Source organism: Bubalus bubalis, chromosome 8 (genome assembly GCF_019923935.1).
Source record: "Bubalus bubalis isolate 160015118507 breed Murrah chromosome 8, NDDB_SH_1, whole genome shotgun sequence".
Taxonomy (NCBI): domain Eukaryota; kingdom Metazoa; phylum Chordata; class Mammalia; order Artiodactyla; family Bovidae; genus Bubalus; species Bubalus bubalis.
Window position 1 is genome coordinate 15,520,810 of NC_059164.1, and position 25,981 is coordinate 15,546,790.

Below are 25,981 nucleotides of genomic sequence, written 5' to 3' on the forward strand. Positions count from 1 at the left end.
GCCATACAATTAGCATGAAATGAGAGAGTGCTTTTTAAATTTGATGAATAAGGGCTCTTTTTTCCTCCAGCTGTTCTGCATGCAAGGTGGCGGTCTGTATCTCACCAGCAGACGGACTATTTGGTATCTACTCTATAAGTAGCTCCCAGTTTTTATATCTGTGCCTTAATGAGGAAGGAGGTCTGGAAGTAATAAAAGTGAGCTTAGAGTGCATCGGGGAAAAAAAGAAAAACCACAATGCCTGAGTGCAGTGCTCCAAGATTCCCAGTTTGGGCATTTAGGGCTTCTGTACCTTGCCCTGGATTCCAAAGATGGCCCTGTCACTCTCTTTTCCTGGCAGTCAATTGAGGACATATTAGTAAGACCTCCCTGAACATGAAAAACTTTTTCGGGGGTGGATCTCTTTTCTGTCATTTATCATGAAAGTATGCTTTGTTAACATACTTTTTTTCCCCCTCAGTGTTATCTCTTGAAAAGTTTTTATGCCTCTGTATTCTTGTGGGTTTGCTTTTTAGAAATACTTGTCTTTGAAGTTGTAATATTTATGTCAGTGAATATTACTTATTCTTTCTTTAAAAATGGTAATGTACTGTTTCATTAGTTAGAAGTCCTCCTCCTTTGCTGTTTTAAACAACCAAGATGAGATTTCCAGTATTGTTGGTAAGGTGTTTGTAAGTTGTTGGCCGTTCATGCTCACATTTTTATACTGTTGTGTTTCAGAATTCCCTTACATATAGCTATTCCTATTGCATAAAAGAACCAGAATGCCACAAATAAGATGCATAGACCATAACTCAGCCATCTTTCTCCCCTTAAAGTACTACCATAACCAGAACTGCAAGATTTAGCAAATAACAATACTGAATGCTGAGATAAATTTGAATTTCAGATAAACAACAGAATTTTCAGTATAAGTTTGTCCTATGTATTTCCCTGGGGGCTCAGACGGTATAAAGAATCCACCTGCAGTGCAGGAGACCCAGGTTCAGCCTCTGGGTCGGAAAGATCCTCTGGAAAGGGAATTGTGCTATGTAATATTTGTATCATACTTAGACTTTTTAAAAAATCACCTATATTTACTCTGGCAACCATAACCAGAGGGTGAAAAGAAGAGCAGTTCTTAATTTTCAAATGAATAGCTAATCTACCAATGCTATTTACTAGCTATGGAATTTTGATATAAATAAAGTACTCCCATAGAAAGGGGAGGTTATCGGCAGCCTTGTGTAGTAAACGCGAGCTTGCCTTTGGGACCCTTTCCCATTAGGTCCTGTATCTCTCATTTTTTGTACCCCCCCACAATGCCTGTCCATGTCTTTGGGGTGCAACTGCAGTCAGAGGATGAGGATGGCTCCAGGGGCCAGGAGAGGGAAGAAGAGATGTAGTAGCCGGATGTTGCTCCTTTCTTGACTGGTCTCCCTATAGGAAAATTCACCTATCTTGAGTTCCATCCCCTCAGGGCCTAACAAATCATGGAAGTTAATTCATAAATTAATTCACAATGAGATATTCAGTTATATTGATAACCTAAAGTGTAACTCTCCTCCAACAATATTTTCATTTTAACAGATGCTTTCAACTCCTAATACCAAAGAATGAATAACACTGACATGATATACTTTATTGGAAATCTGTACTTGATAGTACCAAGGAAAAGATGTTTTTGAGAAAGCAGGAGAACTTTTAATCACCCCTCAGATAGTATAGGCACTTCCCTGGTGACTCAGTGGTAAAAGGGTCCACCTGCAATGCAGGAGACACGGGTTCGATCCCTGGATTGGGAAGATCCCCTGGAGAAGGACATGACATCCCACTCCATTATTCTTGCCTGGAAAATCCCATGGATAGAGGAGAGGAGCTGGCAGGCTACAAACTGTGAGGTCACAAGAGTTGGACACAGCTTAGCGACTAAACCACCCACCCACCACGAGATAGTATTACCCAGGGCTGTCTGTAATGATTCTACATATGCATGTATCAGGAATTGCATTTGATTGCCAGCAATGGAGACTCTGTGGCTTAAACAAATTAGGTGTATATTTTTCTTCATCGGAGAATGTCCTAAATTAGGCAATTGAGAGCCAGTATAATGACTACACCACACTGTAAATATCCTAGACTCTCTCTTTCTACTCTACCGCCTTTAGTATGTGGCTTCCATAACCCAGGTTGCCTCTTGATTATAGTATGGCCATGCATCTCCAGCCACAGAAGGAGGGGATTGAAGCAAATGCAAGCTCCTTTTAAATGGCTTTTCCAAAAGCCTCATCCAACAGCATCTCATTGACCATCTCTACCAGCAGGAATGGTGGGGAAATGTTGGGAGCTAGGCACATTGCCGTGATATATTATCTGTAACTAAGGAAGAAAGGTATGTAACTAGTAATCTTACACTAGTCCAGATTAGGGCAAATAATCTGTTAGTTCTTGCCTTTATGGGATCATTCAGATAGGTACATAGAACTAAAAATTGGTTTAATTTAGTTAATATTATAATAGAATTGCCTTTGAAGTACAGTTACTTAAATATAAACATAAGGAATTATAAGACTATTCAGGAAATATTTATCAGCATGCCCCTGTTTGCTCAGTGCTACAGAGATAAATGAATTCTTTTTGCCCACAAGTCGTTTATCAGTCTAATAGTCCAGGACACAGACACGTGAACATTTAAATAATGCTGTATTAGAGCCTATGATTATGTGCTAATCATATGGTAAAGATGAAATCATATAATAGAGACTAAATTCTAGAGACGTTCACATTTCAGAGAGTCGTGACCATGGCTGCAGGGGCCAAGGAGGACCTTCTGCAAAAAGTGGGAGATGAATAGAATGGGACAGGCCAACAAGAATGGTGGAGACAGCACCTGCCCACCCCCAGCCTGTACCACCTGTTGTTTTTAGGGCACTTACATTAATATATTTTATATACTTATTAAAATATTTTTAGTATTTTAAATTGATGCAAGTTTTAACTCAATGTATATATGTATTTAATGAGAAAATCTCATGCTGGTATCATAAATGTCAAACCAGCTTTCCTTGCCAACTAAAAGGTAATGTAAGGAAAGGGTGATACTAAAATTTTAAAATCCATAATGAAGTAGAAAAGTCCAAATCAGATTAAGTTTTTCAGAGGGAAAATGCAATGTTCTGTGATCAGAACTTGATATACGTGTGGACTGAAGTTTTTCCTGCTTGCTCACAGTAACACTAAAAACCAGATTTAGCAACTAAAAGCCAATTATCTTACTGGATGTAGAACCTCCAGTCTGTCTGAAACACCAAATCCATTGAGCCAAATATCCCTTCACTGCTCACTGATTGCAAAACATTAATATTACCATTTTCTTAAGTTATCTTTTAGCTGGCAAGGAAAGTTGGTTTTACATTTATGATACTGGTGTGAAATTTTCTCTTCAAATATATGTATCGAGTTAAAAACATAGGTCAATTTTTAAACTATAAATAAATATTTAAATTAAAAATATTTAAATAAATAAGTATATAAGATATATAGAACTAGTTTTTAAGCAAAATGGTATAGATGACTTTTCTGAAAAGCGTTTGTTTCAGGAAGCTGTGTGGCCATTTCTGCTGTTGTCCTCTTCTTTTGAATGTGTCAGATTATTGAATAGTGTTCTAAAAGTGGTGGAATAAAAAAAGTGTTTCTTTGGCATCCACCACTGCCATCTTTTGGGGAAAGTACTTTTGAAAACCCTTTATCAAATTCAAAATATTTTCACTGAATTCTACATTAGAATTCAGAAATACATTTCCTGAAATGTATTTGAAAATGTAGAAATACATTTTCAACCTAGTGTTTTAAGAAGCATAGGGGTTTTTGATAGTTGCTGTTTGAGTAAAAGGATGGATGAGATTGAAAGACTGCGGCCTATGGCTCTGGTGGTCTAGATTCACATTCAGTCCTAATGGTAAAAGCTTTTATTTATTGCTCTTCTCCTACGCTTAGGTGCTGTACTAAGCAGTATATATCATTTAATTCTCCCTGTTTTTACAGTTGAGAAAACTGACACTTAAGAAAGTGAAATGTCTTGTGCAGGCCGCTTAGCTGATATGTGGCTCCAACTTGAATTCAGATTGACTCAGTGCAAACACTTAGGTGCCGAATCACTGTCAGTAAGTCACAGTTGGGGCTGCAGCTCTGCCTGAGCCGCCCCAGAGCCCCTGGTTCTGAGCTCACGGCAGCCAGCGCTCCCCAGGGACTCCGCTCATGCTGACCTGTGTGTACACACGTGCTCGCACAGGTGGGAGCTGAGGGGCTGCCCCTAAAGGCTTAGATCCAGAAAAGAAAGGAGATGGCCCTTGACTTGCCCTGCCCTCTGCTCTGCCTGTCTTCTTGCCCGTGAAGCCCCCCTGAACCCGAACCCCAGCCTTCTAGGCGCCCTCCTCCTCAGCACTTGCACAGCCAGTGGTACAAATCCTCATTCCTCAGGAATCACTGACCGTATCAGAGGGAATTATGACTAGAAGTCCATTGGTCCATATCATCCAGGCCTTTGGATGTCAAATCTGAAACCTTGACCTCAATTTTGTATGTGACTAGGATGTCACTGACAATAATGATATCTTTAAATTAGGGTAGATAAAAATCAGTGGTTTCTCTTCAGAACACAAAGATGGAACATTGTTACAAGGGGAGAAATTTCTAATTATATAACATTGACTATATAGTCATGTCATTTCCTAAGGAAACATTTTAAGTGCAGTGTAATGTCTCCCAAACATTTTCTTGTTTTTTTCTATCAATAGCAGTTCTCAGCGCTAGTGCTAATGAGGATTTGTCTTTGGATATAGTGGCTAGCAATTTTTTATAACAAGTGTGGTGATCAGTGTAAGTTATTTGGGAAATGGATTTTTCCTGGTGAAATGTTTAAGTTGTCATTTAATAAACAACAGCCATCACTAACATACCATTTAACAGGCAGTCTAACACTAACAGCAATACTTCTCTCCATGTTTGGAGGATTTATATTTGACTTAAATTTTTGTTTAATTTTTAAATTTATTCATTTAATCAGTAATTTTTAAGCATCTATTTTTGTCAGGGTTTTACATTATTTTTGGCAATGTGGGAGGGAGATATAAAGACCTTAGTGGGTACAGATCCTTTGAATATCTGGGAAAGAAAAAACTAAAGCTTGTTTTCCTTTTTATAAATGTGAATGAACAGAGCAAAGAGAATGCAGAAACCTGAGCTAGAGACATAATCTTACTCTCATATCCTCAGTCTGGCTGAAAAATAATATGTTTCATTTTTATTTAAAAAAAGATACATTTCGTGTTGTGATATTACTTTAAAAAACAATATTTTATGCTTTTCATTGATGAAAAATATTTGTGATACAATATTTACTGATGAAAAATATTTAGGCTTCCCAGGTGGCGCCGTGGTAAAGAACCCACCTGCCGATGCAGGACATGCAAGAGATGAGGGTTTGATCCCTGGTTTGGGAAGATCCCCTGGAGGAGGAAATGGCACCCCACTCCAGTACTCTTGCCTAGGAAATCCCATGGACTGAAAAGCCTGGTGGGCTGCAGTCCATGGGGTGGCGAAGAGTCGGACACGACTGAGCGACTTCACTCTCACTTTTCACTTGCATGCGTTGGAGAAGGAAATGGCAACCCACTCCAGTGTTCTTGCCTGGAGAATCCCAGGGACGGGGGAGCCTGGTGGGCTGGCGTCTATGGAGTCGCACAGAGTCGGACAGGACTGAAGCGACTTAGCAGCAGCAGCAGCCATGGGGTCGCAAAGAATCGGACACAATTGAGCAACTGAGTGTTCACACATGCAACACACGATTGACATTTATGAAAAATATTTATAGTATGTTAACCCTGTTGGTACTTGTGCTAATATGACCGTAGAGCAAACATGCAGTATGAGCCTCTGGTTGCCTTTGGTCAGATGTGCAGCACATCCTTTTCCTCATGTTTAATTCTTCACTAGGTGCTGTCAGAGACTGTCTTGTTTGTCCTCTCTTTTACCTCTCCTATGCCAAGATCAGAGAGCAGACCCTCCTCCATCCTCATCCGATGTATTACAAACCCTCCTGACAGATCTTTCTGCCTCCTGATTTTCACCTTCCTGGTCTGTTCCTTACACAGTGTCAGAGCTTTACATTTAAAAAAAAAAAAGGAAAGAAAGAAAAACTTGAATTCTCATCCCCCCTGCTATATTATTTATAAAAATAACTATAAATTATAAATCAATCCTTAAAATATATGTTTTGTGGCCATTAAAAATGAATCCTCATATCTCTCTAATTCTTAAAGAAGATATTATTAATGATACACGTTTTTAAGGAAATTTATTTGTACTCAGATCAGATCAGTCGCTCAGTCGTGTCTGACTCTTTGCGACCCCATGAATCGCAGCACGCCAGGCCTCCCTGTCCATCACCAACTCCTGGAGTTCACTCAGACTCACGTCCATCGAGTCAGTGACACCATCCAGTCATCTCATCCTCTGTTGGCCCCTTCTCCTCCTGCCCCTTATCCCTCCCAGCATCAGAGTCTTTTCCAATGAGTCAACTCTTCACATGAGGTGGCCAAAGTACTGGAGTTTCAGATTTAGCATCATTCCTTCCAAAGAAATCCCAGGGCTGATCTCCTTCAGAATGGACTGGTTGGATCTCTTTGCAGTCCAAGGGACTCTCAAGAGTCTTCTCCAACACCACAGTTCAAAAATATCAATTCTTCGGCGCTCAGCCTTCTTCACAGTCCAACTCTCATATCCGTACATGACCACAGGAAAAACCATGGCCTTGACTAGACGAACCTTTGTTGGCAAAGTAATGTCTCTGCTTTTGAATATGCTATCTAGGTTGGTCATATCTTTCCTTCCAAGGAGTAAGCGTCTTTTAATTTCATGGCTGCGGTCACCATCTGTAGTGATTTTGGAGCCCAGAAAAATAAAGTCTGACACTGTTTCCCCATCTATTTCCCATGAAGTGATGGGACCAGAAGCCATGATCTTTGTTTTCTGAATGTTGAGCTTTAAGCCAACTTTTTCACTCTCCACTTTCACTTTCATTAAGAGGCTTTCGAGTTCCTCTTCACTTTCTGCCATAAGGGTGGTGTCATCTGCATATCTGAGGTTATTGATATTTCTCCCAGCAATCTTGATTCCAGCTTGTGTTTCTTCCAGTCCAGTGTTTCTCATGATGTACTCTGCATATAAGTTAAATAAACAGGGTGACAATATACAGCCTTGACGAACTCCTTTTCCTATTTGTACTCAGGCTGGTATAAATTGAATGCTCCTAACTAGTAATTTGATGTAAATTCACAACAGTTAGAATTAAGGTAATGTTAATTTTACTCTGTTTTAGTCCCTCACCCTATGTATTAATTAGGTCCAGCGTGTCCTCATCTCACAGCTACTACAACCAGAACATTCTAAGTACCCATCCCTTGTGGGAACTTATTCCTCTTACGTAGCTTTGAATGTATCATTCATTAGGGACGCATCATATGATTATCTGGACTCTGTTTTGATTATCTGAAATATATGATTATAAAACCAAAAAGTTCTCCTTGTTGGCTCCATTCTAGATGCTCTCTATTTTCCTTTGGATAAAAAAGAAGTCAAAGTAGAGTTTAAATCAAAGACTTGTTTCACTATTCTGAAATGTGGTTACTTGGTTTTGCCTTTGGTTTCAGGCTCATTTTTGCTAATTTATGTGAACCATGGAACCTCCCTGGTGACCAAGGTCAGTGTTCAGAGCCAGAGACTGAGAATTCCAATTCCCTTTGTGTCTGTTTGACAATTACCTAACTTTCCTGTATTTCCTCCTTGACACCGTTGGGATAATTGCCTTTCGTACCTCATAAGAGTATTGTGACATTAATTAATGTTTGTAAAGTGTTTTCAGGATCAGGATGAAAGGTATCAATTTGTAAGCATGTGATATTATTATAATTATTAGTAGTAATGGGGATGGTTGTTTAATGCAAATTTTCATCCGAGTGTAGGGTCATATTTTCAAAGGACGATCTCTTTCTTTGTGGCCAGATGTGGATACAATTAACCCTTCACCCTTTATTTTGAAGATACAATTAGCAAATTGTGTGTGCAATTAGACTTGTACGCAGTTTTTGCCAGAACAACTAATTACGGCCTTGGTAAAAGTCCTTTTGGAAATGCAGGCCCTTTGAATCTCGACTGTCCCTATCTGTGTAATAAGCAATTTGTGCTAAGCATATTTTGGGGCCATGAAGGCTCCTGAATATTGAAGAATTGCTTTGCGGTTGCTAGAGAAAGATTTTATGTTCTTGAAGCCGTACCTTTGTCTTTTGCCATCAAGCCTAAAAAGCCTTTCACATAGTTCAGGTTTCAAAGGTTTTATTGATTTTTCTTAATCTTGTCATTCAGCTGAAAGATTTTCCACAGACTACATTTTATGATGCAGCTTTTTTTTGTGGGGCGGGGAGGTTAATTTTTTTTTTTTTTTTCCTGCCTTGAAAACTCCATTTCCTTTCTGTCTTTAATCCAGACAGATCATCTCATACTGTCCCTACTCAATAAAGAGTGAGTCAGGAACAGATTAGCACTCATCCTCTCTTCCCAGATATGGCCTTGTGACAGCATTTTACAGTGGACTTTTAATGACTGTAATGTAAATTCTATTTATACAGGAGAGTAGAAAGACTACTCAAGAGACCAAGGAGATACTCTTATATCTGTTTGTCTCCACTGATCCCCCGTTATTAAGTGAGAGGGGAGTGTTCACAGCTTTTAATGGTAAGTTTAAAAACAGCCTTTAAAAAGATATCTACTCTTTAACACTTCTTGTCACTGATTATCCTTGAACTCAACTTTATGTAAGGCAGGATCCTACCACCATGGGCGATTCAGAGATAAGCAAGACACTTGCTATCTATCTTCTCGGAGCTTAGAATTATGTGTTGAAGATACGAAAGGTGCTCAGAAAGGTGCTCAGGTCGGCAAACTGCAGTCTACATTTTGGGGTTTGGGGATGGAGTTGCGGGGGATGTGGTGATCACACGGATCAGGCCAGGGGCATCAGCACGTGCTTCTTAGGAGCCATATTTGGGCTGGGTCTTGAAGGACAGGTCAACTTTTGATAGACAAGAAGGGAAGTTTGATAGACAAGAGGGGAAGTTTTTGTATAAACAGAGATTTGTTGTTGTTGTTTAGTGGCTCCCTTGCGACCCCATGGACTGTAGCCTGCCTGCCTCCTCTCTCCATAGGATTTTCCAGGCAAGAATACTAGAGTGGGTTGCCATTTCCTCCACAGGGGATCTTCCTGACCCAGGGATCAAACCCACATCTCCTGCATCAGCAGGCAGGTTTTTTTGTTTGTTTGTTTACTGCTGAGCCATCTGGGAAGCCCAGCACCAAGCTGGTAAAATGGAGCCAGGTTCAGGGAAGAGTGGTTGATTTTGCTATAGCTATAGTGATCTTGTAAGGGAAATAGTACGATATGAAACTGGAAAGACAGCTGGAGCCATATTGTGGAGGGCCCTGAAAGGTAGGTAAAAAAAGTGACATATAATTCAGCTATAGACATGAAGCCATTGCATGGTCTTGATAGTGAACTTACTAGAGCCATGGTTTAAAATTAAGCCAGTCCCAGCATGCTAGACAAAGTACAGCTGGGACAGACTAAAGAAGAGGAGATGCATTCAGAGGTGTCGCCAAAATTAAGACCAGAGTCGTCTCTGGAGGGTTAGCACTGGGACTGAAAGAGAGAGTTTTTATATACATGAGGCATGAGTTAGTATTTCTTGATCTTGGCAGCTGTCCTGACAGAGTTGAAACACAGGAAGGAGCTAGGTCAAGATGACTGGGAAGAAAGAAGGAAGTAGCTTTCATTGAAACAGTGATGTCAGGAGTGGGGGAGATTGAAGAGAACTCACTCTTGGGAATTATCACAGGATGGCATGTTTATACAAATAGACAAAGATAGCAGGACAGAAGAAGATTAATTCTAGATATCCAGTGTAATGTTTCCACTAAGACGAGTGGAAAATAATTATATTTTATCTCAACAACAGAATCAACTTGTATTGCTGAGGCAACCTATGAACACGGCCAATGAGAGAATATAAACAGAAAGCTTGAAGAAATTAAACAAGTACATTTCTTGGAGCCTATTAACCTTTATCCTACGAAAAATGAATTGGAAAGCTATACATACATGATAAATGTCCAAAACATAGCTCTGTGTGTATGCTCAAAGAATATCTTGAGTCACTGAAAGCAGCTAGGACATTGGTGGTTAGTTATTCAAGTTTCTGTTTGAAACACTTAAAATGAAGAAGCCAGAGCAAAATAGTGTTCTCATATCTAATCTTTGAAAAGTCTGTGCTCCATCTTATTCTGTCAAACACTGTTTTTAAGGAGGTCCTGTGGACCATTTTTCTTACTATCACCCTCAAGAATATGGAGATTTACCCAAATACCCCTAACATCCCTGGATAACCTGATACGATTCTGTCATCCATAAATTTCCTATCCTTTTTCAGTCCTTTAACATTTTCAGGCTTCACCATGTCATTGAACAAGAAATCTCATAATTCAGGAAACTAATTATTATGAGAAATACCAATTATTTTGAGAAAAAGTCTTCTCAACCTTCATTTGTAAAATGAAAAAGTCTATAATCCATATGGTAGATGCTCTATGCACATAATTTTGGTTGCCTTTTTTCTCTAGTACTGAGGCATTGTGGAAAGACTGTGAGCTTTGGAGTAATACTAGTCACCGTTTCCATAACTAATGCAAATGATGACACTTTATCCTTCCATCTGTTCAGACTAAATCTTTGGAGTTACGTTGACTCCTCTTATCGCTCGTGCCTACGTCTAACACACCAGCAAATTCTGCTGAGTTTACCTTCAGTTCCATCCAGAATCTATACTTCTTGTCCCTTCCCTGCCACCTCTGGCCAGGCAACCGCCATCTGCTATCTAGATTACTACTGTAGCTTCTTCATTCTCTCTTCCATCCTTGGCGCCCTGTTCTCAGCTACCCAAAGGACATAGTGATTCTTTTCAAGCATAAGGCAGATAACTTTCAATTACAAGCCCAAGTCTTTGACCATAAACTTAAGGCCCCGCGCAGTCTGTTTCCCAGTCGCTGCTCTCCCACTCTGAGTCCTTTTTCAGGCTACTCTAGCCTTGTTGCCTTGTGTCTCCGTGCTTTTGCATTGGCTGTTCTGGCCTGGAACACATTTCCCTCATCTCCTGTGAGTGAGTGTTCAGTTAACATCTTCTCAGGAAAGCCTTTCCTGACTGTTTAAAATTATAACTCCCCAGATCTCTCCATCCCTCCTTTCTGCTTTATTTTTCTCATATTAGCTATCACCATCTACTATTAGATGATCTGTTTCACATGATTGTATTCTATGTCCCTCCCAGTGCTTATTTTTGCCTGGCGTAGTGGAGGGACTCAGGAGGTACTTACTATTTTTTTTTTTTTCAGGATTTCTAAAAGTTACTTTTTATTCTTGGCTATGCTAGGCCTTTGTTGCTGCATGTGGGTCTTCTCGAGTTGCAGTGAGCGGGCGCTACTCTTCATCGTGGTGTGCAGGCTTCTCGTCACGCTGGTGGTGGTTTAGTCACTAAGTCGTGTCCGACTCTTGTGACCCCATGGACGATAGCCCGCCAGGCTCCTCTGTCCATGGGATTCTCCAGGCAAGAATACTGGAGTGGGTCACCATTTCCTTCTCCATGGAGGTACTTGTTGAATGGATGAAAACAGCCATACTTTTAAGCACCAATTATTATATGAAGTTATACCTCACACACATTTGCTCAATAAATGTTACCTTCACTCTTTCCCTTTCATTTCTCAAGGCATAGTATATGGAATTGCACACAACATTCTGAAATCAAATTTAACATAGTTTTTATGCAGAAAAGTCATTACTTGTGACTATAGAACTGTACTGCACTCATGGCTTTAGAAGGCCTTTTTCAGTTTTTCTCTCCACCCATTCAGGCTTATGAGATCTCCCTGCACTTATCTGTTTGAGATCGTATTACTTAGAAAGTATTAGTTAATACGACATTTACAAAAATGATAGACCAGTTGCAGAAATGGTTTCCATACACTTAGACTTCAATTTTTTTCCATCTAGAAAAATTTACATTTATTATAAATTTTTATTTCAATCCCATGAATTATTTTTCTAACAGCTTTTGGGTAAGAAAAGCTTGTCAAAAACTTTCCGCATGCAATCTAGCAAGTACTTTAGTAATGATTATTTTCTAATTTAAATAATATATGTATCCTTATTGTTTAGTCACTAAGTCGTTTGTGACCCCATGTACTATATAGAACCCCTAGGTTCCTCTGTCCGTGAGATTTCCCAGGCAAGGATCCTGGAGTGGGTTGCCAGTTCCTCCTCTTGGGGATCTTCCCGGCCCAGGGATTGAACCCATGTCTCTTGCATTGGCAAGTAGATTCTTTACCACTGCATTATTAGGGAAGTTCATACGTATACTTAGAAAACTATTTATGTGCATGTAAAATAAACACACGTATACATTCATAGGGTCAATTATTCAGATAGACTCTATTTTTATGTTTTATCTACCTAATCTGTCAAAGACTATTAGACTATTAGAGTGTATTTGTGACTGTTAGTCACTCATAATCATTATAATTCTATCATTTTCTGTCTGAATCTCTATGTTTTTATTTTGCTTTGTATGTATATAAATCCTAGAATTTGATATATCAAGGTTTTAGGACTTAAATTCCATTATTGATTTTGTCTTTCATTAACAACAAAAATATATTTTCTCTCTCTCTCTCTCTCTCTCTCTATATATATATACACACATACATATATATATGAGAGAATCTTTCTTATTTTTCATTCAACAACATATTTACAGTTGAATGAAAGATTCTTTGAATTCTACAGTGCTTTACAATTTTCAGAAGTTTTACACACATATTGTATAATCCCATAATAACTCTTTTCTCCCTACAGTATATTTCTTCTACTTATTTTAAAAGTATTTTGCTATTCCTTTTTACATGACATTTTTAATTGTAACCTCTATTTTCTTTTTCTTTGACTTTTTATATTTAACTTTCTGTGTGATGTCTAGTCATTCACTCCTTCACTGATTGATCCAACGCATATTTATGGAGCGCCCTAACAATATAGGCATGAACATGACAGCCATGGTCCTTTCTTATGCAACTTATATTCTAGTGCAGAGAACTGGGCAATAAACAAGAAAATAATTCTAATAATAGTAAGCGCTGTGAAGAAAATAAAATAGAATTTTGTGCTAGCATGATAGGCAGCATGACAAAGTACAAGTCTTATATTTTGGTTAATGGAGGGGAATATTTGTCCTTCAATAAAGAGATGTAAAACTCATTTATCAAAATAGCTGATATGTCTGATCTTAAAATAAATTAGATTTTATTTTAGGCTTCCTGGAGTTTCTTGTCTCCTTTTAGTTTATATTCTTTTCATTTCTGTGGATAATATCTTGGCTTTGTTTTTCTCTCTAATGATATAGAAGATGTTATTGTTCTTACTTACGTAAGTGGTTATTTTCATAGACCCTTAAAACATTCTCTAAATTTTGCCTGTCAAATCTAAGAATTGTCCCTTTTCCCCTTTGCAACATGTAAAATGTAATCTTTCACACTCTTACTTAATAGTCTTTATTAATATAATCTTAAGGGTTCAGTTCAGTCACTCAGTTGTGTTCGACTCTTCGAGACCCCATGGACTGCAGCACGCCAGGCTTCTCTGTCCATCACCAGCTCTCAGAGCCTGCTCAAACTCATGTCCATTGAGTCAGTGATACCATCCAACCTCATCCTCTGTCGTCCCCTTAATCTTAAGGGTTAAATTCTATTACTTGTATTAAAGAACTATTCTCTATGTGGTTTCATATCTATAGCAATTACAGTGACATGTCCATATTTAATGGCTTCTCATGCTTACCATCAATCTTTATACAAAATTTTATCTTCCTAAATTTCTTAATTATGATGTTAAACATCTTTAGAAAATTGCTTTAAGAATGGTTTGAATATAGGTTTAAGCTGTTGCATATTTAATACTGTTTCTGTTTTTATACATGAACAGTACTTTTACTGACTGTTAAATTCTTTTTTTTTTTTTAATTTTATTTTATTTTTAAACTTTACATAACTGTATTAGTTTTGCCAAATATCAAAATGAATCCGCCACAGGTATACATGTGTTCCCCATCCTGAACCCTCCTTGCTCAAGATTATGTATATCACTCCACTGTCTTCTGCATAGGTAAATTTTTTCTGTTTCATCCTTCAGTTTATTTTCCTTATCTTTGAAATTTAAACATTTATCATATATAGTATAATATCTGGAGAAGGAAATGGCAACTCACTCCAGTATTCTTGCCTAGAGTATCTTGTGTACAGAGGAGCCTGGTGGGCTGCTCTCCATTGGGTCGCACAGAGTCAGACACAACTGAAGCGACTTAGCATGCATGCATGCATTGGAGAAGGAAATGGCAACCCACTCCAGTGTTCTTGCCTGGAGAATCCCAGGGACAGAGGAGCCTAGTGGGCTGCTGTCTATGGGATCGCACAGGGTCGGACATGACTGAAGCAGCTTAGCAACAGCAGCATAATATCTGGGTCTCAAGCATTTCTTTTTCAAAAATATCCTTTAGTATAGTAGTTTAGATCTCAGTTCTCTTCCCTTTTTACTCTTTGTCATTTGGTCTCTCTTTAAATTTTGTCATTACATTTTTCAGTTACTTGGTAATAAAAGATTCAAAGAAACCCAAAGTCTAGAACTTCGGGCAACTTAAGCTGAGTTATTAGTGTCCTCAGGCTCAGGCAGAAGCAAACACAAATCCTTTCTGGAGGAATCCCCTTTCATCAAGCCAAAAGAGTCTCGCAGATAGAGTTCCGAGGAATATTAGTTCTTCAGTCAGAAATCATAAAATACACAAGGAAACAAGGCTGAATGAGTGAGAGTTAACAAAAAATAGAAGAATCAGATATCTAGAGATTTCAGATACTGGTATATCTCATAATGTAAAATAATTATGTTTATGTATTTAAAGAGTAAGGAACAGGCTTGAAAATATAAGGATCAAGAGACTTTTTTAAAAGATCACCATATTTGGAAAAGAACACAATGAGTCATTAGAAATTAAAAATAGTCGTGCAACGCACAGGTTGACATTTAGCATACTATACATAAATGAAGAGAGATCTCATGGGTTAAAAGACATCCAGAGGAGTTACTCATAATGCACCACAGAGAGATACAGAAATATAAAACTGTTGCATGGAAGGTGCTAGTATTATGTAGAAATTGAAAGTGTTAGTCACTCAGTTGCATCCGATTCTTTGTGGCCCCATGGGTGGTAGCCTGCCAGGCTCCTCTGTCCATGGGGTTACCCAGGCAAGAATACTGGAGTGGGTTGCCATACCTCTAACCCAGGGATTGAACCTGGGTCTTCTGCATTGCAGGGGGATTCTTTACTATCTGAGTCACCTGGGAAGCCCATATAGAGGGCTGTAATTAAATACTAAAACATAATATATACTAATATATATATATATATAAACCAGCAATATAAATATTATAATAATTATAAGTAATTATTATAACATATACTATGTTAGTATATAATACATAATGTTATAATATAATGAAGTGAGGAGGTGTAACATGCCTCTTAACTGGAATTCCAGAAGCAGAAGAGTCAGAATCAGAGAATGGAGCAGAGTCAGAATTTGAAAAGATAGGAGCTAATAACTCTACAAAACTGGTGAAAGACATCAGTCTTCAGATTTAGCAAGCCTCCCAAAATTCCAAAAAGAATAAATAGAAATAAATGCACATTAGACATATCATAGTGAACCTACACAACACCAAAGACAAATAAGATATCTTAAAAGATCGCTTCAAAGGAAAGTATACTTAAAACTGACTTGCCGGTAACAACCATGGAGCCAGAAGGCTGTGAAATAATATCTTCAAAGTGGGGAGACAATATAATTGCCAACCTAGAATTCCATATTCAGCAAAATTTTAAGAATAAGTGTAGATAAAGTTCTTTCCAGATAGATAGAACCTGGGAGAATATGTACCAAGAGACCATCTCTAAAAGAAATTCTAATTGATGTACGTTAGGCAAAGGGAAAATGATCCCAGATGGAAGACCTTAGCTGCAGAAAGGAATGATAAACTAAGAAAGTTCACATGAGAATAAATCTAAAATAAAGCTAAAATTGATTTATAACACCAAAATAGTAATGGCTTATAGCAAATAACTTAGGAAGGAAGTAGCTGAAATTAAAGTATTCTAAGGTCCTTGATTTATGTAGGAGGATGGTAAAATTACTGACATTCTCTGTTCAGTGCATGTTAACATTTCTAGGGTAATCACTAAAAAGATATGGTGTAATTTCTAAATATAGTGGAGATTTTAAAAGGAATAAAAACATTCAGTCAACCCATGAGAAAGTAAAAGAGGAGAAAGAACACACATATGACAGTAGAACAAATGCAGATTAGTCATTAAATATGTGTAAGTTAACAAAAGCTTGCTGTTAAAAATTGGTATGGCCATTATGGAAAACTTTATGGAGTTTTTTTTTTTTTTTAATTAAAAATAGAACTACCATATGATCCAGCAATCCCACTTCTGGGTATATACCGGAAGGAAATGAAATCTTACCATATGATCCTGCAATCCCACTTCTGGGTATATACCAGAAGGAAGTGAAATCAATCTCTTGAAGACACGTTTGCACCCCTCTGTTTGTTGTGGCATTGTTTACAACGGCCAAGGTATGGAAACAAGCCAAGTGTCTACTGATGGATGAATGGATACAGAAAATACGACTTTTATCAATATAAATACACATGTGCAGTTGAGCCTTGAACAGCTGACCCACTGCAAAGTCAAACATCTGCTTGTAACCTATAGTGGGCCCTCATGTGCATGATTCAGCCAGCCTCGGATCTTGCAGTACTGTAGTATTTACTGCTGAAAAAAATCTATATGGACCCATGCAGTTCAAACCCATCTTGCTCAAGGGTCAAAAGTATGTATGATGTATGATTACTCGGCCGTAAAAAAGAAGGCAGACCTGCCACTGGCAACAGTGTGGCTGAAACTTGAGGGCATTTATAGTAAGTAAAGTAGGTCAAAGAAGAACATACTATGATCTCATATATGTGGAATCTAAAAAACTCTTTTTAAAAAATGAACTGAAGTAGAGTAGATTGGTGGTTGCCAAGGGAGTAGGGGAAGTGGGGAGATGTTATCCAGAGGTACAGTCTTCTAGTTAGAAGATGAATAGGTTTGGGGGCTCTCAACTATAGTGTGGTGACTAAAGGGCACTGTAGCGCACGCCTAAACATTACCAGGAGGGTAGACCTTAAACATGCTCAGCACACACCCACATCCCCCACCCGGTACACACACATGGTAATAATGTGACGTGGTTACGGTGTGAGTAACCTCATTCATGGCAAATAGATGGGGAAACAGTGGAAACAGTGGCTGACTTTATTTTGGGGGGCTCCAAAATCACTGCAGATAGTGACTGCAGCCATGAAATTAAGACACTTACTCCTTAGAAGGAAAGTTATGACCAACCTAGATAGCATATTCAAAAGCAGAGACATTCCTTTGCCAACAAAGGTCCATCTAGTTCAGGCTATGGTTTTTCCAGTGGTCATGTATGGATGTGAGAGTTGGACTATAAAGAAAGCTGAGCTCCGAAGAATTGATGCTTTTGAACTGTGGCGTTGGAGAAGACTCTTGAGAGTCCCTTGGACTGCAAGGCGATCCAACCAGTCCATCCTAAAGGAGATCAGTCCTGGGTGTTCATTGGAAGGACTGATGTTGAAGCTGAAACTCCAGTACTTTGGCCACCTGATACAAAGAGCTGACTTATTTGAAAAGACCCTGATGCTGGGAAAGATTGAGGGCAGGAGGAGAAGGGGACGACAGAGGATGAGATGGTTGGATGGCATTACTGACTCAATGGACATGAGTTTGAATGAACTCCGGGAGTTGGTGATGGACAGGGAGGCCTGGCGTGCTATGATTCATGGTGTCGCAAAGAGTCTGACACAACTGAGCGACTGAAATGAACCTCATTCTGATAATCATTTCACAATATATATCAAATAATCACAAAAGCTGGAAAAATAAGAATAGCCTTTACTTCCTGGTGAGGGAGGGGAAAGAATGGGGATGGGCAGGAGAGACACAGTAGGTTTCAGCGTTTCTAGTAATTGTCTGTTCCTTAAACTAAGGGTAAAATACAAATCTTCTGTGCCTGACACATACTTTTAATGTATTATCTTGTAATTGTTTAAGAAATGAAATAAAATACACAGGAATATAGGGGAAGGAAGTGTGCAAACAGCGAGGATGGAGACTTCTTCCATGCATTCTACCACACAGGAGAACAGAGCAATGGAACGATAGGAGAGAAATGAATAAAAATTAAAAAAAAAAAGAAAAGTAGCAGATGTTATACTATGTTGGAGGCTAATACGAGTGATCTGGAAAAGAGGTGAAATATCAAAATAAGAAAGGGGTGGTAATTTCAAGAACCAACTCCTTGAGATATGATGTGGTATACAGATGGTTTGGTCTTCGGGACAGTTTATCCAGTTTAATGGGGAGTGGGGGAAACTATATGGTGCCCTTAAAAGTAGGTTGGTAAATTTGTTGATGGGAAACAAAGATGACCTCTAGAGATTTTTGGTCACAAATTTGAAATAAAACTAGTCAGCGTGATTCTGTACTTTCCTTCAGCCCGCATCCAGGTAACAACTCAAGTGCATGTAGGTTTGCGGTTGGCATAGAATTGGGTTTTACTGGGCTCGAGGTTTTACTGAATGAAGACACCACATAGACCAAACAAGGCGCTGGAGCTGAAGGTGTGCGCAGTGAAATAATTACAGTGATGAAACACAGGATCCAGGCTGGGGAGAGAAGGAAAAGGTACAGTGATATCATGGACAATGAGAAAGTGGCTTGGCCATCTTTGTGGGTCACTGAATTGCCAGAGTACAGCTTCTAGAGTGTGTGAAGCAGATTGGCAGGAGGTAGGCGTGAATGTGTGTGATTCATGAAATAAAGTTCTGGAATTAGTATTTTCATTATTAACCTCAGGGTCTAAGATGACCATGGACGTGTACCTGGCTGTTGTGGTTGAACAGAAAGGATTTCGGAGGTCATGGAATGGAAAGGATGGAGTATTGGCTGGGTTGTGGACTCATGGTTTTCGGTCCTGGCTGCACATAATCTGAGGAGCTTTCAAAGAATATCAGTCAATGCCCAGACCCTTCCCCAGATGAATTAAATCAGCATCTTTATGTATAGTTTCTTGGGAACTGAACTGCCATTTCCTAAGAGCTCCTCATGATTATAATGGGCATTCAGGGTTGAGAACCACGAATATGAATGTTGGCCAAGAATGATCATAAGAGAAGTGGTAGGGGAAAGTATTGTGAGCAGGGGAAGGAACGAAGGATGATTCCAAGGGTAAGAATCTCCCTGAAAGGCATTGAGCTCAAGTCATTTCCTGTAGTGTGTGCACTCAATAAATGGGATCGCTGGTGTTTTGTTGTTATTACCACAATCCTCATCATTATTGACAGTGGCAACAGCAATAGTATCATCCAGGGAAAAGAGTCCAGATCTGAAAAGTCTCAAAGGGTCCCTCCAAAGCTTAAAGCCCACTTATGTTTAGATGATCATCAAGGAGAATTCCTAACAGTTTGGAAAGAGAACCTTGGAGGCTGGCAGTACTGTTAATTGACCTTCCAGAGTAATACTAAAGCAAGAAGGCGCTCCATCCCGTCACTGCTGACTTGGCAGTCCGCAGGCATCCACAGCCAGCTGGTCCGGAGTTGGATGCAGCTTCCTGCCCCGGGAGCCAAACAGTTGCCTAGTAGACCTTCTTTTCTCTTGTCAAACCTAAAGGCTGAGACAGCTGAGTACTGACAAGGACCTATAAGCCTTAGCTCTGTTTCAGCGCTCCTGTCGCAGAGCACAGAGTGGGAGAGGAGACAGGCATTAAACATCTAACACTAATATTTTATATTTTCAGATTGCTTTCTGGGCATCTTTTGCAGTCTTGTCCCTTCCTCCTCAAAGAAAGTGTTTCCAGTCAGGCTGAGCAGTACTGTTCAAAGCTCGTGTGTACTCGCAGGTATTTTAGTGCCTCTTCAAGATGTAGTCTCGGTAAAGAAGGCAAAGAATTCTACTAGGTACAAACGAACAATGTGATAGAAATAATCTTATTTTTGTGGTTTTGCACATGAAAGCATGTTTTCATGTAGATTCACTGGCTCATCGGGAAAGCTGGCATGCAAACACGTTAGAAAAGATAATGTCAGAGAAAGGATTGGGAAATACTCCCAACTGGAACATTCCAGATTCGTTCTATTCTAGTTTGAGGAAGAATAAGATACATCTGTCCCTTTATACCCAACCAGATTTTAGTTTGCTATAAAGAGACATAACCTCTTATGTTTTATTCCCAGTCCTCTCTGTCCTCCATGATAGCTCTGATCAGCTTGTGTTATAATTGAATAAAAGAGCTAATTAAAAAACCCATCACTTGATACAGGAAGACATTCACTTTTCTCTCTGGCCCTGTATAAAGCAACAATAATGATGACATGGCTGGATAATGATACTTTTCAGTAAAGAATGTCATTTCTGTACAGTGTCTCTATTGGGTGTGTTAGGTAGGCAAAAGTAGTTCAACTAGGTACTTCCTTGGCGGTCCAGTGGTTAAGACCTCACCTCCCAGTGCAGGGGCGTGGGTTCAATCCCTGGTCGGGGGCCAAGATCCCACATGCCTCACCGCCAAAAAACCAAAGAAGCGATGCTGCAGCAAATTCAATAAAAACTTTAAAAATGGTCCATATTTTTTTAACAAAGACAGTGAACTAAAGTTTGTTTTATAAATCAGTCATCTTTTAAATATTTCAGCTGTGTTTCTGTCCGACTCTCGCACCTGAAATTCCCAACTATTCACTTACTGCCTGTGTGACACTGACTTAGCTCTGTGAGCGCCGTTTCTTCCTCTGTAAAAACAAGGGTGACTCTCTCTGGCTTCTCCACAGGGGTGCTGTTGAAAGCAAATGAGGGTATGAATGTGGAATACTTTGTACATTAGAAATTGCTGCATGTACTGGTTTTGCCGTCACTGTGATTCAGTTTTCGTTGCTGTCATTGCTGTATTTCTGGTCTAAAAGATGGACCTTAAGGTACTTTGATAAGCATGACCAAGACCTAAACAGGTTTAAAACCTGACTTGGCATCACCATTATGAGCATAAGAACTTAGAGCATTTCAAAGTTTTTATTGTAAGCCATCAGAAATTTAGAATGCTTTCTTAAGGTCTAAAAGAAAAGTAGTTTTATGTTTTCTGATGACCTGTGGACATTTTCCTGACGGTGCTGAGTAAATTATAGCAAAGCAAATCAAACTGCCTTTTGATATTTTGGACTCCTATTGCATTAATATTTTATTGAGATCAAAGTTCACTGTCTGAAGAAAATAATATTACCCTAGGGGAGAAAATAAAGAGTACATCTCTAACTTGATACATATTCTTCAGAAATCTTGGTCACTGGAGTTTCATTGTCATTTCTTTTAGCGTCCTTGAGAAAATTTTTGTTTTCCCCATTCAACAAATATTTCCTAAGCATCTGTCCCATGCCAGACATGCTTCTCAGGGTTGGACACAGAGTACAATTATGAAGAGATAGACGTGGTCCACTTCCTCCCAGAGCCTAGGGTATGAAGGTGGTTACAGAAAGCCTTGGGCAGTCTGTTCTGTGACAGTGAAGGCAGGGCGGGGGTGGGGGGGGGGGTGCCATGAGCCGTCTCTACCAGCTGGAGAATCGCACCATTTCTTAAATATGATTCTGTGTAAGATGGCCCATCCCATACTGCCAGCCCTCCAAACGGCAGCCCGGATGCACAGATTTAAAAATCTGTTTAGTGAACTTACTTTGCAGAAATGGAAGTCTCCTTTCCACTTTAAGAAAGAAAAACACAAGATGCTGTATTAAGCCCCCTGCTTTTAAAGCTCTGAGCACTTGACTGAGAAGTCTGTCAGAGGTCAGTGGCTTTGGCATGGAGGTGTCCCTGTCACAGCTCACAGTTGGTCTGTTCTTGAGATCACTGCCAAGATGAGCCTCTTTCTGGGCCCAGTCAATTGTTCTTGGGTGCTTCTAGAACTAACTAAAATGATTGCTTAAAAACTGGCAGAGTCTTCTATGAGGAATGGTAAACCTTATTTTAAAATGAAAGTTTCTCAAAACAGAGGACTTTCCTTTGATTGCTTCTAGAACTTTGTGTACACCCCAGTTTCATTTAGCCAGTCTCTGCATGGATTGGCAATGAAGAGTCCTTCTCTTATTCTTAGAGAATAAATGAAAAGAGAATCAAGCAAACTGCCTATAGTTGTGGTGTTTAATATTATCCAACTTTTTATTGTGCTGTATATTTGCTGCTACTGCTAAGTAACTTCAGTCGTGTCCGACTCTGTGTGACGCCATAGATGGCAGCCCATCAGGCTCCTCCATCCCTGGGATTCTCCAGGCAAGAACACTGGAGTGGGTTGCCATTTCCTTCTCCAATGCATGAAAGTGAAAAGTGAAAGTGAAGTCGCTCAGTCATGCCCGACTCTTAGCGACCCCATGGACTGCAGCCTACCAGGCTCCTCCATCCATGGGATTTTCCAGGCAAGAGTACTGGAATGAGGTGCCATTGCTTTATCCAGCTGTATATTTGAGTTGAGTTTAAACCTGTTCATAAACATGACACTCGTAGGCTGGAGATAACCTTAAGAGCCTATGGGAGGAAGATTTAATAATACATCTTGTTTGCATATTTTCCACAGTGGGGATTCTCGGATAAAAATATTTTCTATCTAGGAAAGAAGTTCTAGGTTTGGAGCCGGACTGAGCTAGGTTACCATCCCATTTATGTGATCCCCCCAAATTCTTCGTGTCTCCAGTCTCAAGAATTAACAGGGAGTCTCTTCCTCCCTCACACATAATGTCACACATAATGAACATAAGTTCAGCACTGAGGTTTGCTTACAAGAATAAACTGAGATACTAATTCTTGGTTTATGATCAAGCCATACTTTCCTCCTTGCTAGTGAGAGGGAGTAAACATGTTCCTGTAATGCCTGAATCCTTGTCCTAAATTCATAGCTTCCATGCACTTGACTGAATAAAAATGTATGGCTGAAGTTGGTGGGTAACCACCCTGTCCTCCTCCTCCTCTTCACAGGAGGCTGGCAGGGCCTTCTCACGTATTTATTGTGTGGTCATCTGCAGCTGTGATTTCTGTAGCATCTCCATGTGAATCTCAAAGTGGGAACTGGTTGATGAGAGGACACAGATTCTCCAGGTGTTTGCCTTCAACAAGCTCTGTGCCACAGTCTTCCCATTTCTCCTCTCAAGGTGCAGCTCGAGGTTTAGATTTCATCTGTCATTTAGCACCCACTTGTCTTCAAGTGGCTTGCCTAACTATGCTTCTATCAATAACTTTTCATGTGTCTTGTTAATACATCTTCTTAGAGGAGCCTGGGGACGTTTTCCAGCGCTGCTGGTGTTAATTCTTCACCGGTGTCACTCCACCACAGCTGCTATCAACTGATGCGCAGGCTTAAATGGCAGCCTTTCTTTGGGCATGATTCTGTCTAGCACATGACTATCTAGATTTCCTTTTGGTCTTTATCCTGTTTTAGTTCGAACTGTAAGTTCCCATTAAAGTTAGACTATAAGAGTACAACACTAAGTTGTAAGTAGGTAAAATTTTTCTTAGGTATCTACCCTCCGCAGGCTTCTGATTCTTACTCCCCCAGAGTCCTGTTAGACGCTAATGATCCAGCTGATTGGAAAAACTCACAGCCACATCAAGTAGTGAGGACCCTTTAATGTGCTGTTTACAGCCCATCTGCTTCTAAAAGATTTTTCAGTTGTACGACATAAAAACTTAATTTGTCAATTTGTTGTCCTTCTGTGATTTATATTTTAAAAACACTGAAAAGCACAGATGATTTCTGTTTACCCCAAAGCAGTGCCCACCTGAGGCAGCTTCTCGAGCCTCTGTAGTTGAGGACGGTGCTGCTGTTCAACCACACTGTGTGAACAGCTAGTTTCATTAAGCCTGATTTCTGCTGGTGTGCCTTCCTTTTAATAATAGAATACTCCTGAAACATTGTACGTTAATTATTGGAGAATGAACTTGTGTAACTGCCTCTACACACATGTGGCTTTGGGGCACGTTAAATGTGCATTGTACTGAATCTGAGTTGTGTGCTCTAAGAGTAAAATACGTACCAGATTCAGTAAAATACATACTAGGCTTAGTCTGGAAAGAAGAATCGTAATTTATTATATTGTTTTTCTGAACTGATGTTTTAGATATAAGGGGTTAAACAAAAATATGTTGTTAAAACTACTTATTTGGATGAGATGGTTGGATAGAATCACCAATTCAATGGACATGACCTTGGATAAACTCTGGGAGATAGCGAGGGACAGGCAGGCCTGGCTTGCTTGCAATCCACGGGGTTGCCAAAGAGTTGGACACAATTTAGCGACTGAACAGCAACAACAACAAAATTATTTATACCTTTTCCTGTTTTTTTTTTTCTTTTACTGTGGCAAGTGGAAAATTTTAAATTACATAGGTGGTTCTTATTAATTTCTATTTAATAGGACTGGTCTATAAAAATCCTGTAGTCCCGCCCCTTCATTTTAGAGATAAGAAAGCCAAGTAGAATTCAGAGAAGTTAAATGACTTGCTTTATTTAAGTCACAAAGCATCTTAGTATAGTAGTAAAGCTTGTGACTAGAAATTCCTCTCAAATCTTAAGGCCAGTGTCCTTTTCAGTGATATCAGTGCTTTGCGACTCTGATACTTTTTATATAGGAGGAAGCGTCTACCTTTCAGAATTTTTCACTGAACCCTTTAGTTAGAGCAAAGGTTTTTTCATTTTTCCCTATAATGCAAGTAAAAAAGTCTTTTAGTTTTTTTAATGAATTTGTTCAGTTATTAGCTTTTCTTAAGATGGAGGTAGTTTTCCCTATGAAAATCTTACAAACAGAACACGTTAGGCATTGGAAATGTTATTTTAAAAGAGCCAGTAAATACCATATTAGAATTTTCAATCTCATTGCACTTCTGTAATATAGATACGTCATAAATTGCACATTTTTGTTGGGTATGCTCCAGTCACAGTATCATTTAAGCATATTCCTGGGAAATGATGCTAGTAAGAGTGAGGCCTCCAGGCTATCTATTTCATTGGTAAATTGCAAGGCAACTAGTTATTTTCTCTTGCTAAGCTTTAGTACTCTCTGTGTTAGTATTGTGAGAATAGCCTTTATTTGAGCTAAAGAATTGCTCATGGGTAGGAAAGTCATCCAGAGTTCAGTTTTGAAGAGCAGTGTAGAGTGGTGTTCTGTGGTGTGTGAACTGTGGCCTCGGACCCATTATTTACTGTCTCCGTGCTTCACTTTCCCTGTCTCTACGTTAGGGACGCTGCTGCTCATCCACAGGGTGGCCGCGCAGGTTCGGATGACACACATGTGGCAGAGTGTCCCATAATGTCTCATACTCTCAGTTTTTCTTTAGTACAAAGAGAAGATAGAAGAGCACGTGTTCGTTATCTTTAAAATATTTTTAGCTTCTTCCTCCTCTTTCCCATTGAAGTAAGCGTTCTTGGTCAAACCTGCTTATCAAGGACATCTTCTTTTTCACAGAAAGATTTTTAGTTGTTATTTCTGACAGATATCACACTCCATACAATACTTACAGCTGGAAATACTCCCATTGAAAATACAATAGGCACAGAATATCACAGTTAGAATATAAAATATAACCAGATGAGCCTGATTAAAATGCTTACCTAAATAGTAACACACACACACACACACACA

At 39.3% G+C, this 25,981-nt stretch overlaps 1 protein-coding gene across 2 annotated transcripts in view; it reads left to right on the forward strand.

Annotated features, from left to right (window-relative positions):
• Window positions 1-25,981, forward strand: part of UMAD1 (UBAP1-MVB12-associated (UMA) domain containing 1) — a 295,711-nt gene that overhangs the window by 199,058 nt on the left and 70,672 nt on the right. The gene's annotated exons all lie outside the window — the stretch shown is intronic.